Raw genomic sequence first — 11,134 nt, 5'->3', positions numbered from 1 at the left:
CTTTTTACGGTCATACATAGCACACCCATAGAATCGCCTCCCAGGATTTTTTATAGTAGTGGATGTTATAATTGGGCTTGTAAGTCCGCACCTACACTGCACAGGTTCCATATCCTCTTTCACCGATGATGTTATAGATGCCGACGACATTGACTGTTCATTTTACAGTAAAACCCACAATTATTAGAAGTAATCACAGTTCCCTAATGGGTTTCACTAAATAAAATTCACAAACCTTTTTCATCTTCCCATCGTAGAATTCGCTTTCATTGTATCCTATCCCGAAATCTTTCTTCCTCCTGTTCATCTTATAATATGAACCTAACAATATATAACTGACATGTGAGAGAATAATCAAGATCATAAAAGAAAAATAAAATCAAGCTTCCCAAAAAATTATTCTCACTTCAATTTGTAATCTAAACAATACTGGGAAAAAAAATGTACCATAAACCCTAAACAAAAGATAATCACATTGTTTAAAATGTGATTCCCCTGCAGAAATAGTACTGCTCAATTTGTAATCTAAACAATACTAAGTTGTTAGTGTAGTAGCTGGAGATGGTATATGAGCATAGGCGGCTCCCTACAAACATGCAAATATGCAGTGTAATCAAACATGCAATAAAAAGAAATTAGCCGTAACATCCAACCACGTATATAATACTGCTCAATTGTAGAATGATGAAACTTCCCTAAAAAAATTTACGACGTCATCAAAACCCAACCAACCACAATCTATCATATCCCAACAATAATACCACTTTTTTCTCCATTGAAAAATACTTTTCTTCCAAATGTTAATACTAATATGATTAACATTTCTTCCAGTAATTGACCTTTCTTCTTATCAACTAAAAAGGTGGCAAAAATATTGGAGGACCTAAAAACAAATACATGCATAGAAAAGTATGGCATGAACTATTAGGTAAAAAAAAAAAAAAACCAAAATTTCAAAAAATACTGTTCAATTGTAGCATGATGATGCTGGCGTAAACTATGCACAAAGAATTCCTATTTTCATGTCCTCGACAATCCACCATTTGAGTAGAGAAGCAAAAAAATCAAATAAATAGTTATACAGATGAAAAAATCCCCCTTGACCAACTTGCCAGTTCACACGAAAAAACAACTGTCTCATTCCAGGACCACAACCAAGGTGGACCACACCCACTGCCAATCAACAATAATATTGGCTCAAAATCGCAATATTCGACAGATGTTGGACAAACAACAGGTTGGGGATGAGGTTTCAACCAAAAGCTTCCAACACAACAAAAAAATTCAAAATACAACTATTAAAGGCTTCCATTTCAGTCAATCAACAAAACCCACAAAGAAATTTCGGAAAATACCTTCGTCGAAACCAGATTTTTCCGATTCAAAATATTGTGATTTGACGGAAACCTAGCCTGAAAAGTGACGCCGGAATGGGTGATTTAACCGGTGGGTACTGTCGCCGGTGGCCTCTGTCGCCGGTGGTTCTGTCTTCGGTGGGTCCTGTCGCCGGCGGGGTCTGCGTCGGTGGCGTCTGCGTTGGTGGGTTGCCGCTTGAGGTGTATCGGAAGGCTTGTATTTTGACCGTATAAAACTTGAGAGTTTCAAAGAAGAAGGCCTCAATTTTAAGCCAAACTCACCGTTTTGGATGGTCCAAAACGGTGAGTTTTATATTCTACGTGTCCAATGTGAACACGTAGGATACAAAATTCTACTGAGGTGGACTTAAGTAAAACGGTGCGTTTAACTCAAATAACGGAAGTTAACAAAAATTAACGGTAGGGAGTTTTTAAGTAGTCTCGAGTGACCCAGGGATTAAATTTCCGAAAAAAAATACCCAAGGAGTTTTTAAAAAAAGCGCGTTGACCTAAGGATTTTATATATGATTTCCCTTTTTATTTTCGTGTAATTTTTCATTTTTTCCTTTCCCCACTTTCAATAGAATAAATAAATAAATAACTTGCAATTTTAAATTCAACCACTTTTAGGTGACATAACAGATTTTTTTAAGATTTTTTTTTTTTTAATCAATTCTTAGTATTTGATGCAATCCAAAAAATATATATAGTAAACAAAAAATAAGAAATCATATATATAAAGACGAGCTCTAATGGGATTATGCCCCGAATCCCAGTAATTTTATATACATGTTGACATTCAATGTTTGTAATAAATATATTCACTAATTATATTATTTTGATCATGTGGCATGTAGCGACCTGGATTTAAAAATTCATATGGCATATAAAATGTCTTTTACATGCGTATTATTAAAAAGTTCATCATGTTTATTTATGCATGTGAAAAGTCATAGGATAATATTGAATATGGTTATGAGTGTCAATAACGTGGTTATTGCACAAGGTCTTAATCCATGATCCTTGGACCCTTAAATATAGAAACTTCGCAATCAGTAAATGAAATTGGGGTATTTCCATTTGGAGAAAGATTGTTACACGTCAAATCTTAGTAATCTACCTTCTTAAGCAAAGCGGAGACTTCGAATTGATGTGTAAGTGTTGAGATCCTGAGGCATTGAACATACCGAATAGTTGTCTTTCCACAAAGATATTGTCTATAGAAAAATACAATAACTCCTAAAATACTACTTATGACTTTGATTCTAAAGCCTAAGGAAATTGTGGACTCACATGTTACATGTAGATTGCTTTGATACACCAAATGGTGAAATCAAATATACGATCAACAATTTCGGTCTGTTGGGCAATCACATGTAGCATTGTGGGAAATCATTTTATAATAGAGAATCTAAATCCTTTGTCAAGGAACAAAGAGATAAGAAGATAGATTTTATAGATATTATTCTCAAGACTCTGCCAAGAGTATTTTAGTTGTCATATTAAAATATATACATATAATTTTTTACAAGTATGAGAATAACATAAAATCAGTGACTCGAGGATAAAGTAGAAGAAAATTAAGTGGCAATATCTTTAACCTTAATTCTACTACGAAATATTTCATGGAGGGATCATAAGTCAACATTAAGTAAGTTAAATGAATTAATTGTTTAATCAAAAATATTTATTGGAGTGCATATACAATTATTTAATGAAATTAATTGTTACTATTTTTTTTTTTTTTTTGACATGTCCACACAAGGGAAGGGGGAGGGGGGATTCGAACTAGTGACATCCGCTTCATTAGGCGTGGTCTATAGCGGATTGAGTTACCCCTTGGGGACAATTGTTATTAAAATATTGTTGCACAACGAATGACATGAAGACATATGATTACAAACATATTTAAAAGCAATAATTATTTTTTTCCTTTAGGTTCCTCATCAAACTAATGTAATTTAAGCATAATAAGGTTTATTTAATTATTTGGTTGATTGTTTTATGTATTTAAAACATAAAATAGAGAGATATAATGCATTGGTGCATATACTAGACTATTAGATAGTTGAGCCTGGGATAAAATCCAGAGGTCCAATGAATTAGAGATTCTCTCCTTGGCCCATGTGGCAACTAGCATGGAGGCTAGGGTCTAACCCTAGCCGTCCATGCTAATCCTTGTTCCCTTTATATTGTATTTTCAGCCTTAAAACTTTGCTGTGAATAGTGATGCTCAAATAATATATAGCTTACAAAAGATCAAATAGTTATGAAGCAAAAAATAAAAAAGATTTGATTTTTGTTTTCCACTAAAAAGTTGAGCAATGAAGTGACTAAATTACATAAAATAGAGCTATTTAAAAATCAACTAGAAAAGCACCAGAGTTTCAAGGATTCACCAAGCATTCTATTACGTATTCGTGAGACATGTATTTATAACTCAACTAAGTAGAAAATCAATTCTCCTAATTAGAAGATAAAAGAATTAGCACCAATAAAATATAAAACCGATTGAACATGAATTTGTTAAAAATTTGATTTTAATAACAATGTTATAATAAATTAAGCATTTAATATATTTTCGAATCATAACAAATCAAACAAAGTAAGCATTTGATATATAAACAAAAATATAATGAAACAAAATAAACTTGTCACATGAAATTATTCTTACAAATTAAAAAGTAACTCCAAAATTCAATTATTAATCTATGAAGAACAACAAATAGTCTAAAGAACACATAGTAAAAATAGTAGGCTTCACCCCTAGCTTGGGACAGAGCTAGAAAGTTTTATAGGTGTTAAAGTAATAATTAAGTTATTAAATTTATTTCTTCTTATCAGGTTAAACTTATGGGACAAGTTATGTTATGAAAGCCAAATGTCCAGAGATCAAACTTTGACTCATCATTGACTAATTCACCTCTCATTTCAATTAAATATTATACTTTTTCAGGATGCCGGTTTAGCAACCCACAATTAATTTATTTTTTTCCTTTCTATAAAAGAAAGTCACTCATTTTTTCACATTTACAAACAACGACTTTATTCCTTTTTTACTTATAGAAAATTTAAAACTCATTTTACTCGCATCAACCCACATTTATGGATTATCAATCTATCTTTTTCTCATTTCTATTCAACTGACATGTTTGCCTGTAGTATCTGACAGCGGTAGGGACTACACAATTTTTATACAATTAAGACTTTTAGGTTTGAATGGAAAAGGACCAAAATATTTATTGGGCCAAAAAAATTTGTTGATAGGGCCAATAGACTAAAAGTAAAAATGGTATCGTCTCCAAGAGCTAGTTCAATCAGCTAGGATCACGCCTAATGAAACAGAAGTCACTAGTTTGAATCTTCTTCCCCTTGTGTAGACATATAAAAAAATAAAAAAATAAAAAGGTAAAAAGGGTACCATAAATTCCCCTCCCCCCCCCCGGGCCTCTTCATGACCCCTACGGCTAGCTAGAAAGTAGAAAAAATAAATTTTATAGTCAAAGTAAATAAATATCAAACTTTAACTAAAATCAAAGAAAAATAAAAATTAAACTAAAAGCTAAAACCGGTGGAAAAAATCTCTTTTGCAGAGGGAGAAAACCCGGAAAATCTCCACAGTCGACCCTCTCCGCAGAGAAAGTGCTTCTTTTTTTTTTTTTTTTAATCTTTTATTGTTTTTCTTCTTTGGCAATTGCTCTCTCTCTCTCTCTCTCACATTTCACGTCTGGTTGAAAACGAAATACTACGGTTTCTCTTGATATTCTCTTAATCTTAAGTGATTGTTTTCTAAAAAAATAAATATGAGAGACTAATAGAGTAAGTATTTTTTTTTTCTTTTTTTAAAAAAATATTCACGCTAAGAGAAATTGCAGCATATCTCTAGTGACAATGACTGAGAAAGGGGGGTCGGTATAGGTGATGCCCCCCCTCCAATTCCTTAGAAAAAAAATGATAAGGTAAATATATGGTAAAATTTTTACTTTCAGCCTATTAACCCCTACTAACAAATTTGTTTTGGCCATACTCAACAATTTTTTTGGCCCTATTCACTGATTCTTTTGGTTCCCTTGTTATATGAACACTTGGGGGTGATTTGGTTACCCCCAACGTCGTTCCCTTCTTCTTCTTTTTATTTTTTTTATTTTTTAATAATTTTTTTTAAAAAAAACTTATGGAAAAATTAACCTTAATTTTTTATTTATTGAAGAATGACGTAGGATTTCTCTATAAATTAAAGGATCGGATAGGATCTGGTTCCAAAACTGATAAAATATGAAAAATTAAGTTCTTAAACTTATCTTATATTAAGCTGATCCTATCTATTACTGCTCGAACCCCAAATTTGAATGCATCGCGAACGTAAAAAAGCGATTGTATGAATGATATTAAAAACAAAAGGTCTTTGCTGTGAACAGTGATGCTCAAATAATATATTGCGTACAAAAGATCAAATAGTTTTTTTTTTTTGAACAAATACTTGAAGTTATATTAATAATCAATCATAAGGTGGGTTAGAAACCCATCATACAATCAAAGAAAGAGCTAGTTGCTCCTTCAACACAATGTCACTAATACAATTTGGAGTTTGATTCCGCCAAATTCTATCACCAACATCATATATGGCAGCCCTTGCCATCCTATGTGCAGCCTCATTTGCTTCCCTATGGATAAAATCACAAGACCACCAAGAGAAAGACTGTAAAAGGTGCCTGGTGTCATCCACCAAGTGTCCAAACCTGCTCCATGTGCTTGATGTTGCATTAATAGCATCAACTATTTGCTTAGCGTCTCCTTCCAGTATCACTTGGCTCAGCCCCAGTTCCTTCAAAAACCAGGCTGCATGATAAGCACCAAGGGCCTCACCAATTGTTGGTTCCAGGTAACCCAGTCGGGTCTTGCTTAAAGCTGCTACAACCTGTCCTTTATCATCCCTTATCACGACGCCTATTCCCACTTTGTTACTAGATTTGTCGGTGGCTAAATCCCAATTGGCTTTGATTCTTCCAGTAGCTGGTGGCTGCCATGATCTTCCCCGATCAATCTGGTTGACAGTCGACGCCTGGTGGGTCCGGTCATTTTGTTTCTGAAACTCCGTAACAGTCTCCACTGCCTTTCTCATAATCACGTCAGGACCTGCAAAATGACTTTCATGGATCCAGGTATTCCGCCTGAACCATAATTGCCGTGCTAAGGTCACAAACAAACTGTACTCATGTGGATCACATTTAAGAAACAGTTCCTCCGCTAGATGCAAGAAATTGTTTCCCTCCTGCACCCGTTTTTGGAATACCCTCCTGCTATTTCCCCACACATCTGAAGCCGCTGGGCACCCCCATAATGCATGCATCACTGTTTCCGGTTCCCTCTCACAAATTGGGCAGATTGGATCTTTCACCACTTTCCTCTTTAGGAGATTATCCCTTGTAGGCAGGAGATTGTGGCAGGCTTTCCAGAAAAAATTTTTAACCGCATTGGGAACATGTAATTTCCATATCTCTTTCCATAAGAAACTCCCGCCCACCGGTTTAGAACTCTCTGGGTTCTTCCGATTTTCCAGCTCATTCGCAAGGTGATATGCGCTCTTGACAGTGAAGGTTCCCATATTCGTTCCCCTCCAAATCCTTACATCTGGTTGGTTCAGCTGGCTTATGGCAATGGAATTAATCGCCCTCACCTCCTCCTTTGAAAATATTCTTGCCAGCAAATTTTGTTTCCAGCCTGCTGTATCCGAATCAATAAGGGCGCTCACTTTGCTTCCAGGGTCTAGTTCCCTTGGGGGGGAATGGGGCTTGTAAGTAGACGGGCAGGGAAGCCATTTATCTCCCCAAATGTTGACTGATTTCCCGTTTCCGATGCGCCAAATCGTCCCTTCCTCAATTATCTCCTTCGCTCCATGGATACTACGCCAAGCAAAGGATGGCTTCGAGGTCACCTTAGCATCCAATATTGAGGAGTTTGGGTAGTATTTTGCTTTGAATATTCTTGCTGTAAGAGTGTCTGGGGATTGTAATAATCTCCAAAATTGTTTGGCTAGAAGAGCTTTATTAAAATTCACTAAGTCGCGAAAACCCAATCCACCCCGGTTCTTGGACATCCCCAACCTACTCCAACTCATCCAATGAATACTATGTTCCTTCCCTTGAGAGCCCCACCAGAACTTCTGCATCAAGGAATTGATTTCACCACATAGCCCTTTTGGGAGGAGGAATATACTCATACTGTACGACGGGATGGCTTGGATTACAGCTTTCAGCAATATTTCTTTTCCCGCTTGTGACAAAGATGTCTAAAAGGCCTCAAGCTACAATTCAACTCATAATTATCAAAAACAATTAACTACAAATGGCGTTTAATGAACTAAAGACTACCCCGGACTATAAATTTCGAATAAAAGTTAAAAATATTTCAGTCTACAATCAAATAATTATAGTTATTAAATAACAACTAAATAACTATAATTTACTATAAAATACCAATTAAACAAAAAAAACCTATGTACAAACTTTTCAGGATGCTTGTTTAGCGACCTACTATATTTTTTTTTTCCCTTTCTACAAAAAAAATGTCACTCATTTTTTTCACATTTACAAAACAATTTTCTTCATTTTTAACTTATAGAAAATTTAAAACGCATTTTACTCACATCAACCCACCTTTATGTCCTAGCAATCTATCATTTTCTCATTTATATTCTATTGCCCTGTTTACTTGTAGTATCCGACACCGGTGGGGACTACAAAATTTTTATACGACTAAGACTTCTAGGTTTGAATGGATAAGGACAAAAAGATTATTGGGTAGGGATTACAAAATTTTTATTGAATAAGGCTTGTTACGGCGTAAAATATTTTCTATCATAAAATATTTTCAGAGAAGTCATTTTACAGGAAAATATTTTACGATGAAAGCATTTTTCGGTGTTTGGCGTGCGCAGGGAAAATCACAAATATTTTTTATATTCACAAAATAAAAATACTAATTTACAATCATTTAAAAAATAAAAAATAAAAAAAAAATACCTGCATGAGACTTGACCAGGACCTGCTCGGGACTTAACTGGGAGCTACAAGGAACCTTGCTGGGAGTTGCCTGAGACTTGACTGGGACTTGCCCGGGACCCGACTAAGACCCCACCGGACCTGCTCGGTGCCCGCCCCAGACTTGCCCAGGACTTGACTGGGAACCACCTTGGACCTACCCTGGACCCGCCCGGACCAACCCGAGACCCCATTGAGACCTGACTGAGACATGACCGAGCAGGTCCCAGGCAAGTTCGGCAGGGTCCCATGTAGGTTCAGTAGGGTCTTGGTCAACTCTCGGGCGAGTCTTGGGCAGGTCTTGGGCAGGTCCCAACAGAGTGCCAGGCGGGTTCCAAGCAGGTCCGGATAGGTCCCGGGCGAGTTCCAGTCAAGTCCTGAGTACGTCCCAGTTAGGTCCGGGGCAGGTCTCGGGCGGGTCCCGGGCAGGTCCTGCGCGGGTACCTGGTAGGTCTAGTCGGGTCGTGGGTGGATCTTGGTAGGTCTTAGTGGGGTCCCAAGCGGATCCCGTTCAAGTCCCGGGTGTGTCTCGGTTAGGTCCTGGTGAGGTCCTGGGCGGGTCCCGGTCAAGTTTTAGGAGGGTCTCTGTCATGTCCCGGTGAGGTCTCGGGTGGGTCCCGATCAAGTCCTAGGCAGGTCCGGGTTAGGTCCTGGGCGAGTCTTGGCGAGGTTCCAAGCGGGTCCCGGACAGGTCTAGGCGAGGTCTCGGGTAGGTCTCGATCAAGTTTGGGGCGGGTCCCTAGCAGGTCCTGGACTAGTGGACGGGTCCCGGTCAGGTCCTAGGCAGGTCTTGGTCAAGTCCCGGGTATGTCCCAAGTGGGTTTTGGGCAGGTCTTGGAATGGCTAGTCGATTCTAGAATCCTAAAATTGAAGAAGAATTTTTTGTCAAAGGAAAAATATTTTCTGTTGACTATTATTTTTCGTCGCGCCAAACACTTAAAAATACGTAAAACATTTTCCGTAAATCATTTTACGGCGAAACAAACGGAGCCTAAGTACAATAAAATAGGCTGCCAAGCTAGAAAATTAATCACTAATATGAACCATACACAAATTCAATAGTAGATTTATCAATTCACTATAAAAATGATTAAAAAATAACCAAAAAAGAATTAATTATACCATTTCTCTTATTGCAATAACTTTATCCATACATGCCTATAAAAGCTCATCTGTTATGTTTCCCATGCACAATGAAACATAATGAAAGTACTCAATTGAGTAAACTTTGTTTCCTTTAGTGCTTTTCTTCTGTGCATGGTGATCATAACCTTGCTCTGCCAGTACTCAACAATGCCGGTGCTTCCTTATCACATGTTGGAGAAGGAGACTGTCCTCCACTTCTTCCTTCACGACACGCCCGGCGGCAGTCGCCCCAGCGCAGTCCGGGTGGTCCAAGCCAAAGGCACGACGCATAACACGTCGCTCACGCCATTTGGCACAGTTTGGGTCGTCGACGATCCTTTGACCGAGAGCCCCCACCCAAAATCAACGGTCGACGGCAACTCCCGAGGCATGTATGTGTCGGCCGGGCGGGAGGAGTTGATGCTCGTGGCATACCTTGGTTTTGGGTTCACAAGCGGTGAGTTCAACGGCGGCTCCATCAGCGTGCTTTCTAGGAATCCGGTGATGCAGATTGAGAGGGAGTTCGCGGTGGTCGGTGGGCGCGGGAAGTTTAGGATGGCTAGAGGGTTTGCCAATCTTAAGTGTATTTTCTTCAATGCGAGTAATGGTGATTCCATTGTAGAATACAAAGTGGTGGTGAGGCATTACTGAGATAACTAGCTACCATCTAATTGGAGGATCCGGCTTACATGCTGTTATTTTAATAACAGCATGTATGCTGTAGTTGAATCAACGGTCAAGATTGAATTTTAAAGTTGATTTACTTTTAGAAGCATTTAATAGGAGAGAGAAAATAAAAAGATATTTTGAAAAATTCAATATTGACCGTTGATTAAACTACAGCATACATGCTGTTATTTTAATAACAGTATGTAAACCAAATCCCTAATTGGAATAAAAATAAATAAATTAAATAATTAAAATGTCACTGACCATATAATTAAAATGCCAAGTGTGTTTTATTTGTTTTATTTTATCAAATAACATAGAAGGAAAAAAAAAATCATTGATTTGTTCATCACATATATAATAAATTTCTGTCAGAAAAATGGGGATGACTTATAATATGTTGAGACCTCAATTTTTAAGTTAATGGAATTGAGACCTATTTTTTGAATTTTTGTAAATCAATATCTTCGTAGTATACATTTTTTGTCAAATAGATGACAAAAACAATATAAAAAATATAAATGTACTCATCATATCAAAGAAACTAAAAACATAAATAAAAATAAAAAATAAAAGTTTAGTTTCTCTATATCATATCTTATAGTGAAAATATGTTATTATTTATATTTTCAATACATACCAAACAAAGAACAATGTTTTCAATTTCACTTTCGGAGTTTCAACCAAAAACAGATAAATCAATAGTTTTTGCCAGAAAGTATCTTCATCTAAGAGCATTTTTCATTGAAAAATTTCATGTCCAAAGAAGTATGGCCTTAATTTGGATAAATCGTAAAATTATGTATTTTTAGGTGATGGGGTTTTTTATTTTTATTTGGGGTAACTTCACTGAAGACCCTTAAACTTCCACCCGATTTGACAAACCTCCCCATTCGAACTTTAAAATCTCTCAATTTGGACCATTGAACTTTCAATTGCTCTCAA

At 36.7% G+C, this 11,134-nt stretch overlaps 1 pseudogene; it reads left to right on the top strand.

Moving 5' to 3' along the window:
- The first annotated feature begins 9,598 nt into the window (after nt 1-9,598).
- Nucleotides 9,599-10,171, top strand: LOC132169443 (dirigent protein 4 pseudogene; annotated as a pseudogene).
- The last annotated feature ends 963 nt before the right edge of the window (nt 10,172-11,134 follow it).

The sequence above is a fragment of the Corylus avellana genome, chromosome 1, assembly GCF_965113065.1.
Source record: "Corylus avellana chromosome 1, dhCorAvel1.hap1.2, whole genome shotgun sequence".
NCBI lineage: Eukaryota > Viridiplantae > Streptophyta > Magnoliopsida > Fagales > Betulaceae > Corylus > Corylus avellana.
Note: the sequence above shows the minus strand (reverse complement) of the source record. Positions and strands in the feature narration are given on the sequence as shown.